At 43.9% G+C, this 7,222-nt stretch overlaps 1 long non-coding RNA gene across 1 annotated transcript; it reads right to left on the bottom strand.

Annotated features, from left to right (window-relative positions):
- Positions 1 to 6,172, bottom strand: LOC134761497 (uncharacterized). Its single transcript, XR_010140178.1, has 3 exons — positions 5,804 to 6,172; positions 3,393 to 3,542; positions 1 to 2,397 (listed from the first exon to the last, which is right to left on the bottom strand). It is a non-coding gene; the product is annotated as an uncharacterized LOC134761497 (long non-coding RNA).
- Between the last annotated feature and the right edge of the window lie 1,050 nt (positions 6,173 to 7,222).

The raw sequence follows: 7,222 nt of genomic DNA, 5'->3' as shown, positions 1-7,222 counted from the left end.
CACACATCATATGTGATGTGTGATATATGATGAGTGGGAACTCAAAATCTCATTTAGTTAAGACAATTCTTGGAATGACTTAGAAATCTGGAGCTATGGAGTGATCACTCTTTCTTCAGGTATGAGATTAAACAACAGATATGGTTTAGGGGCCATGGATGAACAATATGTGTCTTTGAACTCCAGAATTGCCCCCCATGGGGAGAGATACTCACTTAATAAAAGGCAAGAAATGGAAGGGTCAGCACTCCACTGTTCTCATCTCATGCCTGCGTCCAGGGAGAGAAATAGCAGAGGCTAGATGGTGACATAGGCTCTGGACTTAGAACTCAAAGTATGGCCCATGGACCAGCTGCCATTATGTCACATGGGAGCTTGCTAAAAAATGCAGAAACTCAGGCCCTGCCCCAGTCCTGCAGAATCAGAATCTGCATTTTAATAAGATTCTCAGGCAGCTTGTTTGTACTTTGAGGTTTGAAATGTAGTAGCCTACGGTATTAACATGCACTTCAAGAATTGAGAACTAGCCTGTGGTATTTAAATGGTTCCCTCACTTTTGCTGACTGTGCATGTAAGTGTGTGGATGACAAGTTTGCTTCACTTGTTTGCATAACCTCTATAAGAATGTGGTTCTGTGTAGGTTGGAAGCATCCTGGACTTTCTTATTAGGCAGGGTTGCTGAAGGTGGAAGTGAGGTATGGGAGTAAAGGTTGTGCTGTGGTGTGTGTGTGTTCTCTCGTAAGTTTTAAAATATGAAGCTACTATGTATAATTCTTCCTCTGTTCATTCCTCTCCTGGAATGTGTGAGAAACCCTATCACTGCCAATTATTATAAATAAGGCTTTAGAAATGTCACTTGACTGCTCTCAGACAACACATTCCTCCCGTACACGAAGGTGGACCAACACCTACTTTGCAGACATGGTGTAAGGATGCAATGAATCCATGACTTTGGACAGGGACTTTCTGTACAATTACAGGTTATTTGTTATCATCATAGACGTGAGGAATCAAAAAGGTTACTGCAGATTATGTTCTCTGTAGTCCAAATGCCCTGCAGATGCTACCCCCTGCTGGCTTGGCAGTGAAAATTTAAAGAGGGTTCAGAGGATTAAGAAAGGAAACTCTGGCATTGAGGACCCCTAAATTCTATGCCTTATCCCTCATCCTTGTGAAAGGGAGCTTTGAGGTAGTGTTTGCCAATATTTCAGCTAATCAGAATCACCTAGGAAGTATGAATAAAATTTCCAGTGATCCTACCTTCAGGGCTTCTGATTCACTGGTTGAGCAAGGTCTGAGAATCTGTGTTGTGTTAATGTGTCCAAGTGATTTGCAAATGCACTCAGTTTCACTGGCCCATGTGTGTTTTCAAAGTGTGGTCCTATGATCATTTCCTGACTTGCTGGCTGATGTGGATGTGGCCTAAAATAGGATAGGGAGTGAAACAAGTAAGGGACCAGTACCTTCCAGTTGTGTATTAAACACCACATACCTGGACTTCTGGATGCCGATCTGGGGATACCACTTGGCTAAGTGGGACTTAGCCAAGGTCTTCAGAGGAGCAAGACCAAAATAGTACAAGGACTCAAAGCTACATCATATAAGAAATCGGGAAGCGATCGAATGGGGAAATGTTTTATTTGCTCAAGGCATTGAAATTTATCAATAAAAACACACAGGAAAAAGGATGAGAGAGACACTATTTTTTAATTATTAAAATAGATTATTAGGCTGGGTGTGGTGGCTCATGCCTATAATCCCAGCACTTTGGAAGGTTGAGGCTGGTGGATCACCTGAGGTCAGGAATTCTAGACCAGCCTGACCAATATGGTGAAACCCCCTCTCTAGTAAAAATACAAAAATTAGCCGGGTGTGGTGGCATGCACCGGTAGTCCCAGCTACTTGGGAGGCTGAGACAGGAGAGTTGCTTCCTTGAACCCGGTAGGCGGAGGTTGGAGTGAGCCGAGATCACATCACTGCGCTCCAGCCTGGGTGACAGAATGAGACTCCATCTCAAAAAAAAAAAAAAAATAGAAAAAATAGATTATTAGACAATGAAGCCAAATATCATAAAGTTAAAATTAATTGAGTATGTAACTTCATTTTTTGTTCCTAAGTAAACAGCCTTTTAAAATGTAAGTCTATGAAAATGCCAGCCAGTTGAGGAGCAAGAGGCAAAAAATGCAGCCAGGTTGCTCTTGGTCTGAGGCAACCGAAAGGAATCCTTCTGATTATCTCTGAGGTCAGGCAGATCTGGTTTTGCTTGGAGGTATTTCTGTGTACACTTCTTGGCTGGAACTGAGATTTTATCTCTGTTGTGGGTGGTAGGCACATTCTGCTATCCTGGGCACCTCTTTCTCTTCCTCACCTTGCGATGTCCAGATGCACGGATGGCACCTGAAACCAGCAGAATGGGATACAGTCATGCTCACACACCAATATTAATAACAAAACCCAAACACTTGTAAATGCCTCTTTTAATCCTCACAGCTATTCTGTGAGGTAGGCCTTTTAATTCCACATTTAATAGTGATATTTTTCTACATAGGAGTAAATATGCCTAAGGTAATATATCTTGAAACTTGCAGAACCAGAATTTGAATGGAGAGCTCTGACCCCAAATCTAATAATCTAGTTTATTATTAAGAGGAAAGAGCACACTGAATTAAGGGCAATATTTTTGCTATCCTATCGGCCAATAGTTTATTTTGTCAATTTTCCTGTGCAAACCAGAAGACAAGTCCAAGGACAGGGTGGGGGTCAGGTTGGAAGGTATGTGCCTCTCTCTGTGATCTGCCCTTGGGTAGTCTGTGTGGGCAGCAGAGTGCACCTTCAAGAAGTAAGAATAGGGAGGAGGCTCTGTAAATGATTGACTCTCTACAGAGAACATGGGCTGGGAAGAGACATGTGATCAGGGAGAAGACAGTGCAGAGACCACATCTGCAGGTAATGACATTCATGGGGGATGATGCAGACAGCACCCTGCAGGGGCTGTAACCTGCCGGCAGCGCTCTATGGGGGTCACTAGGAGGCAATGGGAGATGTGGAATCTTCAGTTATTGGAATATACTTGTTGCAGAAAATATAATATTACTTGACTTCCTTCCTCTACTTTCCAAGACACTGTGGACATTATACTTGGGGTGGGGAACTGGTGATACAGCAGCCTAGAAGAATAGGCCCCAGCCTCCCTTCCATGAGCACCTCCGATACTTTGCACTTAGCCATGCATTTCTCTTTCCCCTTCTCTGCTTCCACCTTATTCTTTTGTTTATTCACATATTTACACATTTGTAATGACACATTCAGGAATAAATTATTGTTGTGAAAACTTTAGATAACACAGAGTACTTTAAAAAAAGAATGTCTCTTTTTCCCTTATGGCATCTCACCGTCCTCCCTTATCCAGCCAGTAGAGGGCCGGGATGTTGCTTGCTCTGCACCCTGCTGGATTCCCCTCAGGCTTCCATGGAGAGGCACTCAGCGCACATTTGCTGGGGGAATAAATGCATTGAAATCGCCAGGCTGAGGTGCTTCCTTTTCTATAAACACAGAGACACATACATGTAACTGGGATGTTTTATTTCCATAAAAAGGGTCATAATGTATGCATTGCATTGCCAGTTTCTTTTGCTTCTCTGTCTTCTCCTTCCCCTTCTTCTTCTTTGTGTAATATGTCTTAAGGCTGTTTCTTTGACTCTATGAATACCTACCTCATAGAAGTAGGTCTTTTTAACTGCTGGATAATCACTCCTGTGTTATGCACATTTGAGTTCCTTCCACTCCTCACTATTTCTTGTGATGCTGCTGTAGGCTTCCTTGCACGGGCCTCTTGCTACACAGGTGTGAGTGTTTCTCCAGGAAAGACACCTGAGCAGGACTCACTGGATGGCAGGGCTCCTCTTTCCTATCTCATTTACTGGGTCAGATGCCTAAAATCTAAATTTTCCTGAAATATAAGCTGAACTGAGGAGAAATTCCTTTCCCTGGGAGTGGTAGGGAGTGTCAGTCCTGGGCTTGTATCATGAACTTGGCACACACAGACACACACACACATACACATACACACACACACACACACACACGATCCTATCCCAGCCTGCTTGCTAGGAAACCTAGTTTTCAAACATTAACATGTTTTGTGGAAGCACAGTGGTCATGAAAGTCCTGAGATTTGGGGAGTTCTATTGTAGGATTTGTCACAGACATTCCAAGAAAATGTAGAACAAGTAACAAAGCCTCCATGGTCTTTAGTTTCCTCATCTCTAAAATGGGTTTGGAGCAGACAAAGAGTAGAGGAGTAGACACATTACTGTTCAAGGACACTTTCAATGCTACCCTTCCAGGGTAAGGCTTCGGTTGCCTGCCCTTGACCTTAGGTTTGCTGTGGAAGCCAAGAAAAGGGGAGCTGGTGCTTTGGAAAGAGCAGTTGGCTTTTCCAGGTGAGTCAGACCCAGCAGCTTGGTGACCTCTGCCCGGGTCAGCCGCCCCACCTCCTCTTCTGGAGCTGCTGCTGCCAGTTCCTTGGCTGACTCTTGGAGAGGGCACGTTTCACATCCTACGCAGAAGAAAGTCTGGAGAACATCTCCCCTATGGCTTCCTGATCTGCATTTCTGATGGCCGCCAGGCTACTCTCCCACAGATGCCTGGTTTGGTGTTTCTGACACAGCAGCAGAGCAGAGTGATAAGGACAAAGGCCCTGGGGTCACACTGCCTGGGTTCCAATCCTGCCACTGACAGAGCCAGAGCAAACCACTCAGACTCTTAGTTTCCTTATCTTTAAACTGGGGATCATGTTAGTATAGCTCTTATGCGGCACTGCAAGGATTAAATAAGTTTTTATTCATGAAGTGCATAATTCGTGTCCAATAAATGCTTTTATTATTAATGTTCAGAAAGGAGCATAGCCCCTAGATCAAGTAGGTGGTCAATAAATGCATGCGGAGTAAATGACAAATGCGTGAATGAACTGGAAGACAGGACCATGTTCTAGTTCTATTTCCATCTCTGACTTCGACACCAAGCTTACAGCTCCTCCCAACTCTATTGACCTCCCTGAAACATTCCTCCAATCTCCTATTCTAGCACTTTTACTAGTGGTTTCTCTGCCATTTGGAATATTCTTCTCAGTTGTTTCTGCTGTCAAAAATTCCGCCCTTTAAAATGCAAATTAATGTCACCCCTTCCATGAAGCTTTCTTTGTTTTTCCCATTTGGAAGTGACATATTCCTTCTCATATTTCCAATATATTTCTCTGTTAATGATACCCACATTTATATTTTAAGTCCCTATCATTCTTATGAATTCCAAGTTAGTGTATCTGTCTATTTGGTATCTTCAGTATGAAGTACTGAATAGACCCAAACTTAATATGTCCACACCCTACCAACCCACTCCACTGAGTCATCTCCATCTGCAGGCTTTCCCATCTCAGTTAAAGACAACTCCATCTTTCCAGGTATTCAGGCCAAAACATTTGGAATTTTCCTTGATGTTTCTGTTTCTCTCACAACCTTCTATCTAATCCATTCAGAAATCCTGGTGATCTACCTGGATATAGCCAGAATCAGAACACTTCTCACGACCTCCACTGCTACCATTGTGGGCAAAGTCAGGGCCAATAGACTCCACTCCTGCTCTTCCCTTACCCACAGTCGCTTTCCCTAGAGTGGCCAGAGTGTTCTTTGTAAAATATAAGTCGAGTCCTATCGATCTCTGCTCAAGATCCTGCTGTGGAGCACATTTCGCTTAGAGTAAAAGCTGGGCTCTGAACGCAGCCAAACAGGTTTTACAAACCACATACCTCTCTCTGACTCATTTCCCACTACTCTTCCTGTCGTGGACGTTCTCCTTTTGTCCCGCCAGATCCATGTTCCAGCTTTCCTCACAGTGCTCACATTCCTAGGAGACTGGCCACAGAAATCTTCAAACATTCCCTGCTGCCTTTTGCTTGCAGTTAGATCACTCGATGGCAGGCACTGGTATGGGATGGGGAGGTGGTTGCTGAGAAAGTTCGGATATTTGCTTCTCTGGTCCCTTCCCTGGCAAGCGTGGCTGTGTTCCTTTCCCGGGAGAGATGCATCCCTATCCGCAGCCCTCTCTGTCAGCCAGCTCTCTCCAGGTTCCACTAATCTTGCTCTCTGCTGGCCCCTTCTGGCCTACTTGTGCTAAAGGCATTTAGCTATTGCCAGCTCATAGGTGCCTGACCTTGCTGATTTACCTTAACTTTGCCCACAGCTTTGCAAATTCTCTCTCTCTCTCTCTCTCTCTCCCCCCCCCTCCTCCTTTTTTTTTGAGATGGAGTCTCACTCTCTTGCCCAGGCTCGAGTGCAGTGGCACGATCTCCCGTCACTGAAACCTCCGCCCCCTAGGTTCAAGTGATTCTTCTGCCTCAGCCTCCCAAGTAGCTGGTATTACAGGTGTGCACCACCATGCCCGGCTAATTTTTGTATTTGTAGTAGAGACGAGGTTTCACCATGTTGGCCAGGCTGGTCTCGAACTCCTGACCTTAAGTGATCCACCCGCCTTGGCCTTCCAAAGTACTGGGATTACAGGCATGATGATTACTCTTTTTTAAAAGGTACCCTCTGTTTCCTATATAACTCGGATCAATCCACTCACCCCAGCTCACTCTGTTCAAGCAGCACTCTTTACCCTGGGCTTCCTCCAACATGCTGGGCACACTCCCGCCTCAGTGTCTTTGCACTGCTCTCTTATTTCCCTAGCATGCTTTTCTCCTGATATCCGTGGAGCTCTTTTTCTCTCATATTCTTAAGCCTTTGCCCACTGGTCACCTTCTCAGTGATCACATATCTCTCTGAACTAATAAAAATTGTAGCTCTTTAAGGAATCTCCACTCTGTTTTCCATAGTGGTTTTACTAGCTTACATTCCTACCAGCAGTGTAGAAGTGTGTCCCCTTTTCATTGCATCCATGCCAACATGTATTATTTTTTGATTATGGTCATTCTTGCTGAGTAAGGTGGTATCACATTATGGTTTTGATTTGCATTTCCCTGATCATTTGTGATGTTGAGCATTTTTTCATATGTTTGTTGACCATTTGTAAATTTTCTTTTGAGAATTGTCTGTTCATGTTCTTAACCCACTTTTTATTGGGATTGTTTTTTTTTTCTTGCTAATTTGTTTGAGTTCTTTGTAGATTCTAGATATTAGTCCTTTGTCGGATATACAGATTGTAAGGATGTAGATTTGGTCTTTTC

Source organism: Pongo abelii, chromosome 4 (assembly GCF_028885655.2).
Source record: "Pongo abelii isolate AG06213 chromosome 4, NHGRI_mPonAbe1-v2.0_pri, whole genome shotgun sequence".
Classification (NCBI taxonomy): Eukaryota; Metazoa; Chordata; class Mammalia; order Primates; family Hominidae; genus Pongo; species Pongo abelii.
This window is presented reverse-complemented; position numbering and strand designations above follow the sequence as displayed.